Source organism: Lepisosteus platostomus, chromosome 1 (genome assembly GCF_059453375.1).
Source record: "Lepisosteus platostomus isolate fLepPlt1 chromosome 1, fLepPlt1.hap1, whole genome shotgun sequence".
Taxonomy (NCBI): Eukaryota; Metazoa; Chordata; class Actinopteri; order Semionotiformes; family Lepisosteidae; genus Lepisosteus; species Lepisosteus platostomus.
The window spans coordinates 65,976,230-65,996,667 of NC_142611.1; the positions used below are offsets into that span (position 1 = coordinate 65,976,230).

General features: G+C 44.1%; 1 protein-coding gene across 2 annotated transcripts in view; it reads left to right on the forward strand.

Annotated features, from left to right (window-relative positions):
• Nucleotides 1-367: 367 nt before the first annotated feature.
• The window catches only part of gli1 (GLI family zinc finger 1), a 61,333-nt gene continuing 41,262 nt past the window's right edge, over nucleotides 368-20,438 (forward strand). For both annotated transcript variants that reach the window (XM_088633631.1, XM_088633632.1), the window contains exon 1: nucleotides 368-1,043. The gene's annotated coding sequence lies outside the window, so the exon portion shown is untranslated. The remainder of the gene's footprint in view (nucleotides 1,044-20,438) is intronic.

Consider the following 20,438-nt stretch of genomic DNA (forward strand, 5'->3'; position numbering starts at 1 on the left):
CAATTTATTACCGAGGGGCTAGATGGGCCAGATAGCTTTTTCTCTAATGCAAGAAATTGTATATGGCTAATAAAGTGATCTCTCTAATAAAGCGATCTCTCACGTGTAACTGTTCTTATTTTTTTTCAGATATGTGTTATTGTGAGACCAAGGACACACAATATTCGGTGGTTTCTAGTTATTTTACAATGTGGATGTCTACTGTATAGTCTGGACATTTTGAATGTGGCGTTAATGTTAGGAATGAAAGAAAACACAGGTTTCCACCCGTAAGGTATCGCACCTCGAAGATTGTTCGTCCCGTATTGGCACAGCAACTCCAGTCCGGGTTTTGCGGTTTCCTCTCGACCGGAGAGACAGCGTGCTGTGCATCAGGGAGGTTGAGTCTGAGAGCATCCTCAGCCACACACACAACCGAACTTCAACACGAAGGATCCTAATGCCGTAAGCGACTCCCTGGTTAGTTTAACTTCCTTTTTTAAAAAAAATAGCACCGACAAACAATCTCAACAAGATCAGAAGGAGCGCAGTGGAGAAAGAGGGGTAGACTTTTTTGGTTCGCGTCGGCAAAAAAAAGAAAGAAAGAAAAGCGGTGCCAATGGAAGAGGATAACCGCAGCCAACCAGCACGAGTATTTTTTAGAAAAACAAAAAGTTAACTTCCTGTTTCGGGGTGGTCCTCTGAGTCTGAGAATGGATTGCACACAGGCTGCTACGGTCTGTGCGGCTTGCAGGAGAGAGTAGCCGAATGACGGGAGTTATTTCGTCTTCCCTCGCTGTGTTTTTGAACGGGACCTGGCGGAAAACTTTTTGAGGAGATACCGCTGAGGAGAAGGGAGAGGGAGTTTTGGAGGAACGCGCGGTCCTGTCTTTGTGGTGGATAACGTTCCCTCTGTTTTCCGAAATCTGGTCTTCCGAATCAAAGGAGCTTTATTGGAAATTCTCAAAATCCCCGGGGGAAGACCGTCCGAGGAAACACATCAGTTCATTGGGATCAAATTCAGGCCACCAACCGATGCAGACGTTCCCCACTTTTCGTAAAAGGTACAAGTCTCTTTCTCTCCACACCCAGGCTCAGCGCAGTCACTGAATTTTAAAATAATTTGGAAAAAAAAAAGTGGGGATTCTGATAAATGCCCAGTGTTTATCCAAGTGATGTTATTAGACAGCAAGGTGTTGCTTTAGAACCGCATTAGAAGTGTTTTATTCACACATGAATTTTTGCGTTTTGATCAGCGGTACAAACACGTCTTTATTATACTCTAGTGGTGAAACACTTGTGGATATGTAAACACGCACCCATACAGCGATACACAGTCAAAAAAAAAAACTTCCCTTTTAAGGGGAGAAGAATCCAGGGGTATTAAGAAGCGTTGAGAAATTGACAGAGTTACATGTGAATGGTTTTCCTCGCTTAATCATAGTCTGCGGCGTGTTGTCCATTCTGGACTAGAGGAAATGGGATTTCATGTTTCTGGAAAGAAATGTACGCGTTTTAAAAAGTCTAGGGGGGGTGAAGAACAGAGAACTGTCTTCGTTTTCCGCAGTGCTTTTCTTAAGTGTTGTATCTTCTGTGCGTTACACTAAATTGAGCTTGTTCTGCGCACAACCCAACCAGAAACGCCGCAACCATTTGAGAAATTACAGCTTGTTGCGCGTCGCACACAAGTAATTCAGCCTCTCTTTGCAATTTGCTGCATTTTGTTCCTATTGGGAAGGTAATAATTGTTTATGTTTTTGGGTTCTAAGAATCACCGAGGATCCGATTTGTCTCTCGTTTTTTTCTTTCCTGCCGAGGCTTCGTCATCTGCCTTCAGATCTGTGGGTTACTTTTCTCAGACGAGATTTTTAGGGGTACTTATTCGAATTGTTCGACATGCTTTCAGAACTGAACTGTCTGACAGTTTAAGTTGTTTCTTTTTTTCCCCCATGTTGTCGTGCGTGTACAATTTGGTCGTTTCATTACGCTGCCACCTGACTTTGTTTCTTGGTTTGTACAGAATTGTTAAAAAATACACTCAGAAATTAATTTTAAAAATCAAGAACATATTTTCGGTCCCATTTGTTCCATGTCTCCAAAGAAAGAATCCGACACCTCTGAGTAGGGTCAGAAACGACGCAGTTTTTTAATTTCTAGCAGTCACAGTCCTTCTTCGATTTAGCGTTCCGATTTTATATAGAGCATACATTCAGAAGTAAACTTTCTGTGTCATGACTTTTGAATTCCTTAGAGAGCTCTTGCTTAGAAGCCGAACAGCTGTTACTTGTAACCTGAAATCCGTAGGGGGCAGATTTCTTTCCCAAATGTTGAGATCTGTCAAGACCACCGTTAAACGACGTAATTACAGGTTGTCTAGCTTTTCTTGGCATTTAGTATTGTTATTGTTTTTATTGTTGTGCGATAATAATTAAAGAACTTTCAGGGCTTCTATGGTTATTAATGGTGACTATAATTATAAATGGTAGGTCATGGGTAACTACACGAGTTCAAAGAACCTCTCAGACGAAGTTTCTCCCAGGTTTTTGAGAGAATGAACCGCCGATGTTTTGAACATAAACTTCGAAGAACTTTTCAAACAAATAATTCACCTCCTTTCGAACAGAAATAATGCCCGTGAAATGACATGAAATATCTTCCATGCCGAAGACTAGTAAAGACAAACATTCCTGTACGAGCAAACACTTTCTATGCGCAAAAAAAATAAATATATGTTCTTCGTTTTGACTCATTTTGAAAATATTTAAATCTATGTCTGCTTGTATGCAAAATAATTAAGTACACCCATCAGTAATTTGTTCGCACATTGGCACTAATTGCGATATCTTTCTTGCTTTACATACCAATCCTTAAGCACGTCTGCTATTATTTGCGACAATGCAGACGAGCTGCGAGAGCAGACGGCGCTTCTGAATGGACCATAACGCACGGAAAGATATTAAAATCTGATATCCTTCACATCACATTTCGTATAGTGGATTTGTTAGAGATTTTAGCAAAGAAAATAAATAAATAGAATTTAACAAAAGCAAGTTTATATATATTTAATTTTATTTCCGTGAAGAGTCACAAAAGTTTTTTTTTTTCAGTAGTGGGACACAGCTACGTAGTATTATTGGTAGCATATGAGCGGCGGGTGTAGTTGCTGGGATAGTAGTTACAGACGAGCTAGCGAAGCCACGTAAGATCTAGTGGACTGATTTTCTGGCCCACTTGTTTTCTTTCTTAATTTTTAGAGATCGGCGAACCTTGTCATTTGCAGAACTTAATTAAAATTAAAGACAAATTAATGGAGCACTTACAAGCGCGAATGGTTCGTGTTATCGATACGAGCTGAAATCAGGGCGTGAAACAGACGTCGATACCAGCAATTACAAAACCCGCGAAGTATTGATTTCTCTTGATAAAGTACTGGCATACTTAGCACTGTGAGTTCTGAAACTGTTCCTGCAAAAATGCTTCATTAATACCTGTGGTGTAAACATTCTAAATAACTGTAAATTCATTTATGTATAATTATTATTGCTAAAATTTAAAACACTTGATGTAGGAACTAGATTAAGTAATAAAATGTATTACAAAAATCTGTCCCTAAAGTTGAGTGCTTAAACAGATCAAACAGAAATATATATGCAGATGATCATTTCCAAATCCAAACTCATTTCTGGATTGTATTCATTATTTGATATTACACGTCAGGATAATGACCAGCACGAAGGGCTGCTTCTCCAAAGGGCCAAGAGCAGCAAAACCAGAAGGGAAATCAACAGAATCTACAATCCTAAGAAAACGCGCACATGGCGGAAAATAGCAGAATAGAATAATACAGAAAGGTGTCTCCATCTTAACAGGAAAAAAACCCCAAGAAAAACAGAAAATACCATAAGGGCCTGGGCTGACTTTTTTTTTTTTGTTCTGTATATAAAAATATTATGTAGCTGCTGGCTAGGAAAATGAAATTAAATACAGTGGGTAAGTCCCACCAAACGTTGACTTAAAATGTTTAACTTGGACATTACAGGGTCCCTTTGAAGAAGCAAAAAAAACACAGACCTTGCAAAAGAAACCGCTTTTCCTTGGCAGTGGTGGGGGAGCGCTGCCAGTACCCCAGCATGGCCAAGATCTTCGTCTGAGAGAAGGCAGAAGAGCAGGCATCACATGGGCTTGGCTTCATGGCTGCCCGCAGACACACAAAAACACAGTTTCTCTGCTCCGGGCCATCAGATCCGCACAAGGGCTGAGATTTTAACTGCGTTAGTCCGTGTTGGAATTCATTGGGCTCGGGCAGCGAAAGCAGTGGAATAACGCGTTGGCATTTTGCTTTGCTTTCGGAGGGGTTAGGGTGTGTGTGTGTGTGTTTGGAGTACAGCCGTTCATGTGGTTTCTTGTAGAGTTGGAAGGTAACTTGCCTCTCTGGGTTATGCTGTGGAGAAGCAACTTTTTTTTTTTAGTGGCCAGGTGGCCAGATGAAACCTTGGTGTTTACAGACAGCGGACAAAAACACACCTCGAGCTCCTCAAGGCTGTATATGTGGGTCTGGCTTTAGGAAAGGTCAGTGCGAACTGGGGATCCAGTCTCTCCTGTCAGAGGTTCAGAGTTTGACTGTTAAATGCAATGGCCACCAGGAACAATGTAACAGAAAAATAGACTACAACCAGATGTCTGTCCAGCTCATACATTTTAAGTATTTCTTCTCATCACACTGCAGGACCTTGTGAATTAATTACATAATTGAAATGTGTAAATCTAATTTGGAGGAGAGCTCAGAGCCAGTGTAGGATATCATGTAAGAATCCCCCCTTTAGTAACAAAAAGAGAACACTTTGGTCACTTTACAATAATGCCAGTGGTGCTGTTTGTGTTTTAGTAGTGGAACTGCACTACTGTATCAGATGAGCTTTGTAGAGCAATTGTTGGAATTATTTTATGCTGAGGGGTTCTGCTTATAGTGGTTTGTACGCGCTACATACAGGTACCTACTCCTATTAAAGTTCTTCCAGTAAAAAAATAATAATATGGGCTTTTCCAAGACAGCTCTGTCCGTCCCAGTCTGTGCTCTGTATTAACTGCCTGCTGCAGACCTGAGTTCCTGCAGCTGCATCCAGAATGCTGCACAGGAGTTTAAGTCATGTCAAGTCATGAGACCCCCATGGCAGCTCCCTTGTGAGACTGCTCGGGCTTAAGAAATGTCCTCTCCGACAGTGAAAGTTGAGTAATGTCAGAGAATTCACCATTGACCCCTTAACTTGAGCCCTGCCTGCCACTCTGCTAATGAATTAATTCAAGGTTCTGCTCAGCGATCAGCTCTTCCTTACAGCACAGATAAGGCTAGGAGGATAGTCTGGGAAAGGATAGCTTCCAGAGCCATGAGGACAAGGCGCTCCAGCCTGTCAACTCGCAGCTTGGAGCTGTGGTTACTGAGGTCTCCAACACAGTAAACCTCAACAGCCTGTTTATAATACTGCAGACAGATCCAAACAAATCGACAAGAAGAAAACCCTGAGTCACAGGGATGTGTGTTGACACCAGCTTAGAAAAAAGACATTTGGTGGTTAGGGAGGAAAATGATGTTTAGGTTTGTCTTGGTTCGTGAGCACAAACTTTGAAATGTTCATTTCTCTGATTGGGATAGCTGCATCCAGAAGAAACGGGAGACGAGCAGCGGTCCACTGTTGTCAGTTTGTCAGTTCGAACTCTTCTAACCCTGGTGTTGTTGGAGTAAAGTAAATCCGTTCGAAAGTCTTCTTTCTTGCAGATCCAAAGTGTAATAAAAAACGGGAACTAGTTGAGCGTTTCAAGTCCACAGCATCTGAGTTTTCACAGAAGACTTAACAAGAAATAAAGCAGTAGTCAGATCTGGTTCAAGTGATCATATTACTGTTGTCTTGGAATCTTTATGCTGGCTTCCAGTCAAATTCCATATTGACTTTCAATTCATTTGGTTAACTTTTTAAGCTTTGAATGGTTGGGCTCCCTTGTATCAGTCTGATCTTTTATCTGTTTATCCTCCCAATAAAAGCCTCTGATTCTGGTGCTGTGTGTTCCCACAGGCCTCTGCAGTCTGGGTGACACGGTCCTTTCTTATTCCCCTGAACTCTGGAGCTCCCTCTAAAAAAACTATGATCTGAACATCAGTTACAAACGAGAGGAGGCCATTTATTTTCCAAATGCCGTGCACTGAGATGAACGTTATAAAATAAAGACTATAATTATTATTTTAGTATACCTTTTCCTCACGTCTTCTCACACATTCTCTCCTAATAAGATAATCCAATGAGACTGTAAGACTCTCAGATCTTTCAGAATTCCTAATTTCAGACTCTCTGTAGTTGGTTTAAACATTCCTTTTGTAAAAGTACGAGCATGTTTCTGCCTTTTTCCAAAGCTGTGCTTAATGTAGCATATCGGCAGGCACTCTTTAATGATCCCGGCCTGGCGTGAGTTACTGATGGCAGGGAAGTGGAGGTGTGCGACTTACCACCTTTCTTTGCAGGAGAAGGGGCTGACATGTGCTCCATTGTGCTTCACCTGTCCTGTCCTAGGCGGTGATTGATCACATGGAGGTCTCTCTCGGGGCTCAGCTATCTCAGAGACATCAGCAAGGGGGAGGAGGTCTGTTCAGCTGGAAGGCTTCCTGCTGAGGTCCTGGTGTGTCACTTAGCAGCGCTATATATAAAGGAAGCACCATTAGGGATGTTATATATGCACTACGGAGACACGACAGATCTAAAGGGCGCCTTCCAGGTCATGAGCTCTCTGCATTTTGCAGACTTGCTACTTTGTCTGTCTGTCCTATAGAAGTACAGTAGCTGTTTACTGTAATGTGATGTGGCATTATCCCTAGGCAGCTGTGGAGCATTGTCTTTACACTGGGCTCCCCACATGCTGCAGTTTACAGGAACTTGTTCTGTCACACCCCCTCCTCCCCTACCTACCCCAGCAAAACCGAAGGCATTAAAAAACTGTTTCGGACAAGGTCAGTTTGGGATGCTGAAGGATTTGTGCAGTGAGATACTGCTCATACTGTAACTATACACAAGTGAGAGCCAACAGCGTGTGGAGATACTACGCTGCTGGGGGTGAGGGGGGAAGCACAGACTGGTGATTGGCATTGCGAAAAACACACCCAGCCTCTTATCATCACGGCTCTGAGCTGACCTGGCCTCGTCTCGAGTGACTGCAGGCTCCCTGATGTGAAAGCGGAGGTAGTTTTCTGATTTTTTTGTTATTGCTGTTAATGATGTGCTCCTTGGATAAAGGCCGTGTGTCCTGTCAGTGGTACGAATTAAAGTATTCCTGGGAAGCTTGTTGGTTTTATCCTGGCTCAAATTCCAGTGGAAGGGGACTAGAAGTCCTAATCACAGCCAGCTTTTGCTCCTGTTTTTGGAGTTTGCTAAGGCAGTTCACCTATTCAGTTCAGAATACCTGTGTGTATTTAAGGTAGGCAGTACTATTTACTTGAAAAATCAATCTGCCAATCCTGCATAAATTGCAAATTGAAAAAAAAAATCCAGTATCTTGATGGTAAAAGAAAATGGTCAAAGTAATTGAGAAGTACCCGAAAAAGTTGGTTACTTGAACACTTTTGATGTTACGGGCTGTTCTGTTTTTTTATCCATGCTTTTCACAAAATATAAGAAGGACATATGCTTGGGGTAAATTGTCAGCAGGTTGACCGAACTGAAATCGAGTTTTAGAGCGATTGTGAACCTCCCTGATCGTGAGAAGTTGCTCCTACTTCTGGAGTGAGGTGGGGTTTCTGGATGGAAATATGGCGAAACACCCCAGTCAGAGAGCAACAGATTAAGAGCCAGGGTTCAGCAGCTTGCTTCCCTTGCTCTGCCGGGGTGCTGCCCCTCTCCAGCGGAGAGATGTCAATATTTCTGCCCGTGCCGGAGGAGCCAGCTGCACTCCTGCGGTTTCGCAGACAGGAGGGCGTCCCGCTGTCCGAGTCCGGGAGGGGCTCCCACAGCACACGTTCTCTTCTCGCGCTGAGCCGGGCCGGACACCGCCAAGCCCCTTCGTCTCAGCACAGCCTTAGTCAGTGGCGTAAGGCCAGGGTTCCAGGGCAGGACAGCTGAGCGAGACACCAACAGGTTAGCTTCATCCTCCCTGTTTGTGTTTCCTGCCGGTGTATCTCTTTCAAGTTTCAGCAGTAATGCAGGGTTTATTTGTTCGAATTGCGCCGGTAACCTAATAAATGTGCTCTATTGGCTGCTCAGAGGTCGCGACAGACAAGCAACTGCTGCATTTCCACAGCTTTTCTCTACACAAAATGGAGTCCTGTGTCAATTGAATTTCTTGTCCTTTAAAACTAGAGCTTGATATCTGTACATCAGATTCTGTGATATCAAATTTGTACAGTAGGTTAATACTCACCGGAAGAATGGCACTGCTGCGTAGGTCTATTCTGTTTCCCATATAATATATTGTTACTGAAGCTCCAGCACGTTGATCTTGTTGAGTGTACTGACATCCTACAGGGTCTGTAGAAATTAAGGCAATTATTCATTTAGTGTACAGTGTAAATTGTTAGATAAACAACTTAGCTGAAGACATTTCTTAGTACTCCTGGAGGCTGATAATGCTCATTAAGGGCAAACAGCTGCTGTCTGCACTAATATTCTGCAGCAAACATTCAATCACCAGTCACTCTCATTTTTCCACAGACCAGCTCTTTAGTAAGACTCAGGCTGCCAAAGGCCACAGCTGAGGCTGCAATCAACTAATTGTCCTGAGGTTCATAAATGAATTACATTAAGCTAACAAGCCAGAGTTGTATCAGCTCGATTCAGAAGCTTCCGAGACATAGCAGAACAGAAAAGAGTCCTCATGAGGAGCAGCATCGCTGTGGATATGAGGAAGGTGGTGTATGAGAGGCCCGTCACAGAGGATGGGTGTGTCTTCACATTTGAAAGAGCAGAAGGTTAAGTCTTCTGTAACGTTACCTAGTGGATAGCTCTTGAGATGGAGCACAAACTTCACTTAAGAAAACAAAATCAGTTCCAAATATTAAGATGAAGCTCCTTTGCCTGGTCTCTTCGCAAAGGCCCAGTGCCTGCTGTTTGAACAATGTGCTCAGGTAGTACAGAAATGAGTCACTTGTCTCCTTTACCAGAGGAGAGCGTAGACTCTTGCGCATTCACGTGTGTTTTCCAAACCATTCCGATTTCTTAGATCGCTGGAGTGACCTTTAAAAAAGACAACAGCGCTGCGCGTGTTTTAGCATTGGAGTTGGAAACACGTGAGAATTCCAAGAATGTGCAGTTGCCTACAGAGGAAAGAGGTCTGAGACTGGGTTGGCACCTCAGAGGTCCAATCAGGGTTGATGTTGTGGCACGTCTCGGTACGTTAATAGAGGAGCCAGGAATGGCATTCTAAAGCTGCTGGGTTGCCAGTGTTGGCAAGCCAGGTGGGGACTGGTGCATTCATGTGGAGCAATGCCAGTTTCAGTCCTGGCTGTTGCATTTTGGACCAGCTGGAGCCTGTTGAAGAAATGTGATTTCAGGCCAGTAAATACAGTCAGGGCAGGAAGAGACAAAGCATAACAGTATATATCTGTGACAGGAGCGCATCTCTATGCTCTGTAGAAGGAAGATTGCAGAGATGGTAAGGTGTGTGTGAGAAACGTGAGGTCACTGGCCCAGTGAATGAACAGCAACCTTTCTGCCTGCAGTATTCTTTGGTAGCCTACACTGTGTCCTAATGGTTAGTTTAAAGTGTTTAATAAAGGGTTAGAGACTGGAGTTAATGGTGCAGGCCTGCTTTGTCTCCAATATTAGAAACGTCTTACAGCAAAAGCACAGAGAGGCTTAGGACACGTCTGGAATGAAAGAACCTGCATAATCTCAACTAATCTTAGTAATTAACCTAATTAAGACTCATTTTACCCCTAGTTTGGTCAGATTAGTCTAGCATTACTGCAACAAGCTAGTTTTTCATGTAGGTGAATACAGTGCTGGGCCTTAATCCTCACCTCAACCAATGTAATTGCAAAGGGAGGCAAGACCATTGTGGAATAGTCTGCAAACTGGAAACAAGCTCCATTAAGGCATAGGGGTCTGAATTAAATTATACTGAGTTGTAATGAATGATCCTTTGCAGGGCTGTTTTGAATGGCCAGACAGCTCAACATGTGCTGACCCCTACCCCCTCATCCAATTTTAGCAAAGCTTGGGAAAACATGGCATAGTGCAGGAGCTTGTTTACAATAATGACTTTCATTCTTTAATGCAGGGATGTCTCTGAGATGCATATCATATCTAAAAATATGCAAAAAAATGACATAAGAAAAAAACTAACTTTTGGAACCCTATAACATGAGCCACACCAATGACCAGTGCGTCTGCAAATGCATTAGAAAACAAAGTATATTGTTTTCAATACTGAATATTGAATTGATGGCAGCAGTTGTATGAAAATGCTTGGCTGAAAAAGAAATGGCACTGAAATGGCACAAAACATCTTGCATTTATCCTGTGCTTTTCATGCCTCTTCATCGGAGTACTGATCCCAGATAGAATCTAAACTCAGCGGTTTCGACCTGGCTTGCACTGTGTAGCTTCGACTTGCACGTGCAAGAGTCCTCGCCTGTGATCGACAGCCAAGACAGAACCGAAATTCTGAACCGCCAGGTTGCGAACGTCCCTTAAGTACATTCAAAGCCAGAGGAAAGCTGAGGTGCTCTCATATTGCCAAGTGAAAACCTCTTCCCTAAGTCACCGGGAAGCTGCAGATTACACAGGGTTATCAGAGCAGTTTCTCCACTTCCGCGTGGAAAAGCTAAGAACTAGTTTGCTTGGCAAGAATTCTGAACGGGAATCAAGTAGACAAACCGAAACCAGAAGACAATGTGACCGACTGCTTTGTTCAGCCTGTCTTTTTCTAAAGATGGATGAACTCCTCAAGGGGAAGCAGGAAACACCCAGAGGAGATTTCCCAGAGCCGTTGTGGCATTCTGCACCTACCCGCAGGGCGTCTAGGTCCGTTTCAGCACGGCGCTCTGAACCCCAGCTCATTCAGAGGCAGGTCATTGTGTCCCTGGCTCATAGCGCTGGGAAACAATAGGGTAGCGTGTGCGCTAGTGTATGCAATTAACCCTAATTAACACCTCTCTGTCCAACAAAAAAAAACACCCCAAGGGGTAGGTGTTCTGTCTGAAGAGTGCAGATAATTGCAGTTGTGGATTTTGTTAGCTGCAGTGTGGTGTCTGCAGGTAGGGCGAGTCGTTTTCTGAGCCACTGTGGGAGAAGAGAGGCTCACTTCCGCCTCTCGGTCTGCTGTGAACATTGAAAGGTGCCGTAAGGAAAAAACGCCGGCTCGTGTGTACTTGGGAACGCTTTTTCTGCTCGCCTCCTGTCAAGACGGGGATATTTGTTTAAAACAAGGAAGAGTGGTGGCTATCAAAGAAGTTATCTGAACTAGCTGAGAATCCGGCAGCATTTCAGAGACTCAAATCCAAGCGCCCTCGGCCTGTGGTTTCCACAAGTGTGAAAGACTCTCTTACACGACGTAAAGACATGCACTCAAGGGCGAAGGTATGAGAAACCACTCGGTGGAACACAGCCCGCAGAAGTGTTTCCTGATCCCAGAGCGAGTGTGACAGGTTGAGTGGCACTGAGCCACTGCTGCAGGCGGCGTCACCCCCTTGAATCCTAGACAGTGCACAGCTCTGCCCTGGGAAGAGACCCAGGCCTTCGGAGTTACCCTCCGTCTGAGGGGTAATGCTGTCTGTGCTCTGGGCCAGCAAGTGGTCATGATCGAACCCTGGCAGGGGCTGGGCAGAGCAGAACGGCACCCGAATAATGGTTTCATGCTCAGAAGCCAAATTTCGATTTTATTGAAATGCCCGATATTTTGTCCGAAAGTCGAAAAGGAGATCATATATGAGACATATATGATTATTTGTGACACCATTTTGTATGTCTGTTTTGTATGCTTTCTCATAAAACTTTATTAGTATTCACCTTCCTCCTCCTGTACTGCACAAGGCTTGGTGATCAAGCCTAACCAGGCAGATGAAAAGCCCCTCTGGGCTTTTTATTAACAGGTTAAAAAAAGTGACGCACTTTGGAAAGAAACAAATGGATGAAAAAAAACCAGCAAGAGATTTAGATAAGTGAGCAGAGAAAAAAAGGCAGGGATGATGAGTGCTTGTGTGTGTGTGTGGGGGGGATTCCTTCTTCAAAAAAAGAAAAATGATCATGTGACATTTGCCCCCCTCCCCAGGACCCGCCTCTCAAACGCACCAAAGCAGAGGGGCCGCCGTTTCCCGGACCACCCTCACTCTGCGGCAGGGGTCCTTGTCGGAGGGATCAGACCCCTCAATCGGGTTCTTTCAGACCCCGTGAACCTGAAACAATGTGGCTTTAATAGCAGCTGTCCATCCATGCCGATTAGCCCCATGCGCTCTGTCAAAGGAGGGTTGGGGGTTGCGGACAGGAGCGGACAATACCCTCAGACCCCTCTCCCCAGCTCCCGCAGAGGAATCCCCACTCTTTTCCTCTAGTCTTCGTGGCTGGAAATGCAGGGAGTTCAGGGAAGAAAGAGCTGGTTCATTCTTCTTCCTTGAAACGCCCCCACCCCCCACCCCCGTTCACCTCTCTGCCACCGCGCTCTTCTCCTGCCCCCAAAAAACGGGTCTCTCCGGTCCTGTGGTTTAGTCCATATCTCCCGTCCGATTCTCTCTCTCTCTCTTTCGCGTTTCGCTGTCTCTTGTGTGTCTTTTGTTGGCGTCTTCTCTCCCTTCTCTCAGTCTGCTGCGTTCCCTGCCCATCTCCCTGTTTTTCTTCATATCACCCAGCAGCCCCTGAAGCTCTCCGTCCACCCTCCCCCCTCCCCCCCCCCCCGGATCCCCATTCCAGCTGCCAGCTGTTTTTCTGAGACATCTTCCTCTTCTGTGTCTCTCTCCGCTAAACCTCCTAAACCTCCTGGTGTGCTGAGACAGCTCCCCCTACTGGGCGAAAGAAATTGGGCTGTGACCTCAAACCAGAGTGTTTGTTTTCCATGCCACCAAAACTGCAGCTGGTTTCTTACTTTTGCCATCAATAAAAATTTAACAGTGACAGTAATGATAGTCACTTTTTTTTTCTCTAAAAGCTGAAAGAGTAACATAATCAGCCGAAAGAGGACAAAATCCTGAAAACTACAATGTAATACTGTACCAGGTCAAAATTCCTATTTTCTTTTGACACTTAGTCTCTCCAGTTCCGCAGTCACGGAGCAGAACTATTGAAAGTGTTGGATGTGCTGTATTAGTGGGCTTGTAATGTTGGCATCTGGGCTCAGGAGTGCTCAGTAATCTGGAGGCTGTCTGGACAGGGCAAGGTGCACTGGCAGTGCTGCTCAACTCTCCTGATTAACAAGGCTGTGTCTCATCTCCACACAAGAGGGGCTGCAGCTCCACTGTTTACTGGCTCATTGGATGGCTGTGAGATCTTAAAAAAAAAATCAGTTGCTTTCTGTGACTTTCCTAGGTCAAGCGCTGGGTCTGTAGGGGGAGAGTGAAAAAGTGAAGTAGTAGCTAAAAAAAGCAAACTAAACAACAACAAAAGTTTTTTTTTCAAATCATCAGATTACCCCCTTTTGAATTCTCTTCTTGCTTTCAGGAATTTTTAATGTTTCCTAGTTTCCTTTAGGCGGTTAAAGAAACTGTTTTTCAGTCTTCCAAGTTGAACGAGCAAAGACGTGATCCCCCTCAAGTTGTACTGTCAAGAGTTCATAACAAATAGCCTTTCCTAGTTCTCTTCTCACCTACTGTACGCTTCGGTAATACTTTCCATCAATGTTCTGTTCTGTCTTCTGGATCAGCACTCATAAACAATTCTGAATCTGGACCTCGTGAAACAGTTATGGGATCCAAACAGAACACAAATAGCAGTGTGTGCAGTAAATAAATCAACTGGTAGACTCCTGATTGCCCCCCACACACACACACACATACACACTCATTCTCTCTCTTGCTCTGCGTTGAATGACAGCTATTTCATACCACCCTTGGATCTTCACTCTAATCTGCCTTTCAATCTCCTCACTATGATCCAGCGCGTCATCCCACCTACACACTGCCTCCCAATGCCCTTGTGAACCTTGTGTTTTCCAGAGCACTCCAGATCAAACAGCACACCCTCTGAAGTAAGATCAGCGCGAGGTACAAGGATGCCTGATCCACAGCGAAGAAGGGGTTGTGTCTAGCGTGCTTTATACCCGAGCAGCCGTAACCCCCTCCCCCATGTTCTGTTAGGTAGACCAGCTTGTTTCCTGTAGGAATTGTTAGTAGCTTCATTCCAAAGCAAACAGCACTTCTTTGAAAACGTTACGAATATTCAGTCTTGCAGCGATCTCTTTCTCTCATATTCTGGCACCGATAAAGCAGGGGAAGGATACTTTTTGTCACTGTAAACTACACGTCAGTGCGCTGTAATCTAAACCAGCTGCTTGGGGATTTAAAAAAAATGTTTTTCATTTCTATTAAAATGAAAACTTTAGAGAGATGGTGGCATGACTCAAGTGGCAAGGTGACCCGAACAATCTCGCACCTCTGTCCCTCAGACTTTTCACAGAGCATGGACCTGTGTCTCCCCTGGCGTCCGTGTGTGTACAGAACATCTGCCAGTGCTCAGGCCTGTGGAAGGACTGCAGTGAGGCTTGGTGCGGACAGGCGTGTTCTCTGGCAGGGCCCTCATCCCTGTGATCAAGCCCGTGTTCCTGTTCCCTTTGCATGAGGGTGGCTTTCACAGCAGCTCATGTGTTACTGATTAGGAAGAAACTCTCGATAATGGGAAGCAGGTGAAGGGATAATGGGAGTCGCATGTGAGGGCGATCTTTACCTGATGCCCTGGAGTGCCGACACTACATGTGATACACACTGAGGTATCGATCGCACTTTGCAATGTTATTGGATTTGCTTTTAAGGAAAGGTTAAAAAACACAGGAGGAATGGATCAAGGAATTCCCTGTTCCTGGAACCGTTGGAACAACCCTGGGCCTGTTACTCATGGATTCCCAGCCACAGTCGTTGCATTTAATTACAGGACCTTTTGGTTTACCATTCCTGCTTCGTGTTGGGTGTACTTTTCAATAGAAATAAAAGCAGCAGTCCTTGCGATAAGGGATAAGGTAATCCCAATAAATATAACGTAAAGCTGGCTCCATGCACCAGTGACAAGGGAAACTAATGCTGAATGGGATGTGGAGGATTTCCATCTCTCTGATTGTGTAGTGCTGTAAAGCTGATGCAATGCAGTGATCTTCTGATGCAACATATGATTTGATCATTATCAGTAATCAAAACCCTGTATCGGTTTTATTTTCTTTTTAAGGGTTTTAAGCCCGGATAATTTTGTCTGAAGTAAAAACTCTCCAGCAACATTCCTAACCCAAGGGCCTGAGATAGCACAAATCTATCATCCACTTTGCTGTGCATTAACTGGTGTAATTCAGTTATTCTAGTCATGCACCAACAGTGTAAACAACATCTCTACGTATATTACAGTGTTGATGTTGTTTTACACGTCTCGCCGTGTTGATGAAATTGATGCATGAACTTTTCTGTGAAAATGACATAGTGAATCAGTCCAAGAAAAACACAGGAATGGCCCAGGCATTACTTACTAACTTATCCCTTCTGAGAGCTAGTCTGCCTTACAGCTGCTGGATTGTGGAGAAATAAAACAGCCTCCCAAATCAAGCTGGAATGAAAAATAAGCTGTAAGACTGTAAACAACTGCATTTACGACGTGCCGCCTTGCACTGCGCTGGAGCTCTGGCTTGGAGAGAGGCCTGAAGATCCGAGCTCCTTTCAAGAGCGGAAGGGAGACGTTTGCATCTCGGTTTTCCCACACCAAAAAAGTGCGTTCAGATGGTCAAGAAGAAGCATTGTCTGTTTCCACTGAGGTGAAGTGCAGCGGGGTTGCTTTGCAGGCCTGGCATGGCTGGAGCCTGGGCTCAGGTCGGGAGCCGCAGTGCTGCTCTCTCAGGGGAGTGTCTGTGTGGTCCTCAGTGGCAGGAAGCAGTATATGTGCCAGCGGGTATATATGTTGTATTGTTTTAATCATTTTAAAGTTAACCTTTATGCCCCTCAGTACCTTACAATAATCAAAAATGCTAAAAACTGTATTTTGTCTTATTTTACAATCCCATCCATCCGTGTTCTAAGTGCTTTATTTAATTCTGGGTCGCAGGGGAGCTGGACACACCCTGGACACAAACACACTGCCCCTCCCACCAGGGCGAGTTTTACAGAAGCCAGTCAACCTGCCAGCATGTCTCTGGACTGCGGGAGGAAACTGGAGCACCTGGAGGGAACCCATGTGAACCCAGGGAGAACATGCAAACTCCACGCAGACAGCACCCCAGGAATTAAACCCAGGGCCCCAGTGCTGCGAGGCAGCAACGCTGACCACTGTGCCACTGAGCTGCCCATTTGTATAATTTAAAATTCATCATTTTTTTTATGTTCCACGTTTCTAAAAACCTCATTTTACTTTTGCTGCAGAGTTCTCCCTGTGAGTACAGAGTGCTGTAGAAGCTGAAATCATTTCATGGTTTACACATTTACATGTACAGTACAGTGCTTTTAAGAACACAACTAATCAAGATTCCTGAGCTAGCAGCTGTCCTGAGCAGGGATAGCCTATTCCCATGCATTTTAAACACCATAGTTCACATAGCAGTACAAAGATCCCCAATAACGTCCTGCAGTGCACTGCCATTCCAAGTGAGAAGGACTGTGTGACTGAAAGCCTTTGATTGGGGAGTTTAATTCCTGAGTTGGAGCGGCTTCTACCACTGACTGATTGAATGAGTTGAGGGACTCCTAACTCCGTTAACCTCAGAATCTAGAAGTAATGCAGACAGATTCTGGTATCCTTTTCCTCAAACGATATTGAACCATTCATGAACAGTATGGAAACTAAATAATATAAATCAGTCAAAAAATGTAACTGAAATTGTTAGTTTTGATAGGAAACTCATTTTGTTTGGAAGACAGCTGCATTCTGCAATGCAAATCCTCCAAAACTTTTGTTTATCTTTTTAGTTTCATATTAAAAACACAGCAGTGTATGAGAGCAGTACAGAGCTCATTCAACAACAACAACACTAATTGTTTTTCAAAGGGAGCACTGTGGAGTTTTTAATTGAATTTGTCCTACATGGTACAGTATATAACAGCGAACATGCTCACATACATACGTGTATATGTACACACACTGCGTGTGTTCATTCACTGCATTTAAAATACAAGCCTAATTAAGTCTTTATAAAAATAATATCATTGGCAGGCAGCAGCCAAAGAGCTTCGTTTCATTACCGTTGGGAGTTTTGGCAGGCGTACAACTACGCAGAGAGAGAGGGAGGGGAGGGAGAAGGAGAGAGAGAGACGCAGATTGTTTTAAATCCTCAGTGAGTCAAGCTCTCAGATTTATGCCTATGGGCTGCTACTTGGGTGGGCTGAAGGGGAGCAGGAGGATTGGAGCTGGGGAATGTTGCAAACTCCAGACTGCTCTCTCCAGCTTCAGTTTCCTTGTGGAAAACCTTGCTAACTGCCTGACTGGCCACCCACCCCCTCTCTCTTTCACTCTTGACATGCACATAATGTCCCTCTCTCCCCTTTTTTTTCTACGTGCTTTCCAAGTCTCGGAGCTAAACCCGGAGAGCTTCACAAAGTTGCTTGGTTGCCGAGGCTGGTTGTAATAGTTAAAAAGCAGAGGAGGAAGCAGGTGTGCACATCCAGAAGGTGCTTCTTGTTATCTTGCTCTGAACTGTGTGCTCAACCTGCTGTAGCCCGGCCTGCGTATAGGACAGTAGTTCTGACAACAAAAGAAAACAGCCTATCATTTAACTAGCTGTGATAGAAACCCTGTACATTATATACCGAAAATTAAAGAAGTGGATGTGTATTGTAATTGATTTTTTAGCATAAGAAAGTAAATATTATTACTGGCCTTCGATCTCAGTTTGGTGAGAGGATTTGTAAGCATTAAATCCCAGAGGGGAATCAGCTTGTTCTGATTCTAATTTCTTTCTGTCATCATTAATATTTAATAGAATTCTTGATCAAGACCACACAACTGATAAAGCAAAGCATCATCATTAAAGCAGTTGGACAAATAAACCCTTTTGTTTTGGAAGCAATGAACGTACATCTAGCCTGAAAATTATTGCATCAGCGAGAAACTGTTTTTATCACTGGGACCAATTTTCTTCCAGGCAAACTTTCAGTCCGGAGAGATGCACTGTGTGTATATTGCATGTGTAAGATCATATTCTTTCTGATTAAAGCAGATGGTACGTGAACTACAGTGTTTTTAAGACAACCGTGGAAGTGTTAGGCCTCTGCAGTCAATGTGGCCTCTCTTATCTCTTCATGTTGCTTGCTAGCAGAGTCACCTTACAGAAGTGCAATATCAATGCAGATGTTTTCGAAGGAATGGATGTTTCCAGATGGAGATGTGTGCCATTGCTGGAGATCTGATAAGCTGTAATTTGCCTCCCACTCATTCCTATCTGGTAACCCATGTTTGTTTTGCAAGGCTTGAAGAAAATCGAGCCCTCTCTCTCCATTCCTCTGCATTAACCCTTTCAGAGCAGGGCTGTTGGAGCCCACTGCCCAGGTGCACAGTGTGTGCTGAGAAATTGTATCCTGAACTATTACCCAAGCAACAAAAGAAGAAATAACTAATTGGAAAATAAATCCCGTTTCGAAGTACAAACCCCTATATGCACATTTATATGGGCATCATATATATACAAACACTGCTACGCAGAAGTCTTAGACATTTTAGCATTATGTTGCTCATTTCACTTAGTGCTCTGCCTTCTGTAATTTCAGCTGTTTTAGAAGATAACAGTTAATAATGATGGATATTAATTTTAAAATACAGAAAGTAGATTTTGAGCTCTATGGATATGCAGAGAGGACGAAATAGTGTCAATGAAAAGGAAATGATCTGATAATGAGTCAGTTAGATTGGATTGGTGAATGGGATTGATTGGCCGCTACAACCCTTTAAATTGGTATTGGCCATTTGTGTCTTCAAGCTTTTTTTCCCCTTTTGCCCATGTCTCCCACTGTTTTCTGTTCAAGACCATTTAAAAAAATATATTATTTAATGATGCAAACGTGTGAATGACCTGAGATCTCATGGGATCTCGTGGGCTCATAACAGGAATACAACATTTCCTGCCGTGTCCGTTTTTGATGCACACAATTATGACCTTAGTGATACCTGGTTTTACTTGAGGAGCTTGTTAGTGGCATGACAGGTGCTGACTTCACGGAGATGTTAGTTATCTCATACAGGAGGAACAGTGTGGAGGTAATGATGACCTAGTGCATGTCACGTGCTTTGAGATATAGCGATTGCTGATTCAAAGACAGGCTATGTTGTTTTTTAAATTTGGAGTTGCCTGTTGCTCGTGCACCTCATCCCGGTCTGAAGTCGCAAACTGTTAACAAGTTCGCCTTTTAGTGCTAATGAACCTTCACACTAGTGTGAGGAGGATAAGACCTTTCACACTTGCCTCTACAGCACAAATGCCCACAGCAGATGTTGGCAGGAATTGGAGGAGCAATGCAGCTGGGCAAGTCTCAGTGTATTACTCAGTGTGTATTACTAAACTGCAGCAGTGCTCCGACATCAGCGTGCTGCAGCTGTGGGAATCCTGGTTTCAGTTGGTTAATTTGAGAACAAATTCTCATTTAGAACGATGACCTGGAGAGTTAGCCATGTGTACATCTGTACAGGATGATTTACTGAAGCAATTGGAGTGAAGCACCTTGGTCAAGGACACCACAGCAGCATCACAACCAGTGCAAGAGCCTCTAGCCACTTAAGCCACAAAAGCTTGAAGACACAATCATCCAGTGTGAAAGCTGATTAATGACAAAACTAGAACCAGCAATGTTCTGGGACCATATGGCAGCTTAAACTGGAAGGGCCACTCTAGTTACGCTGCAGGTTGGGAGCCCAGAGAAGTAGTTTTACACAGGAAGAGTGTCACTATGTACAGCTCCAATCTGCAAGAGGTTCAAAAGTTGCCTGGTTCTGGGGTTACCCAAAAGAACCTACTTAGCATCTATCTCAATCAAACACAAATCGTTAGCTTGAATGCACCTAGAAAACATCTCCAGGTGTAAACCACACCTGTTGTAGCTGTCTACTATTTTACTAAAAGGAGGTATCACAAACAATTCATCAACAAACCCTTCGATCAGTGAGTGGCACCCATGAAAACCCATCCAGCGTGTGGGTTGAAGACACTGCACATGAGCACATTCGGCCAGGCAGAGATGGCCAGGCCTCTGGGCCAGGCCTCTGGGCCACACACTGTGCTACCACAGCTGTAACCTAAATCACCACCTAGCCTCCTTCTTTCTCACCTCTCTGTTTTGGTTGGCCGGTGCTAGTGCGAGTGTGCGCGCCGGCGCAAATGGCTCG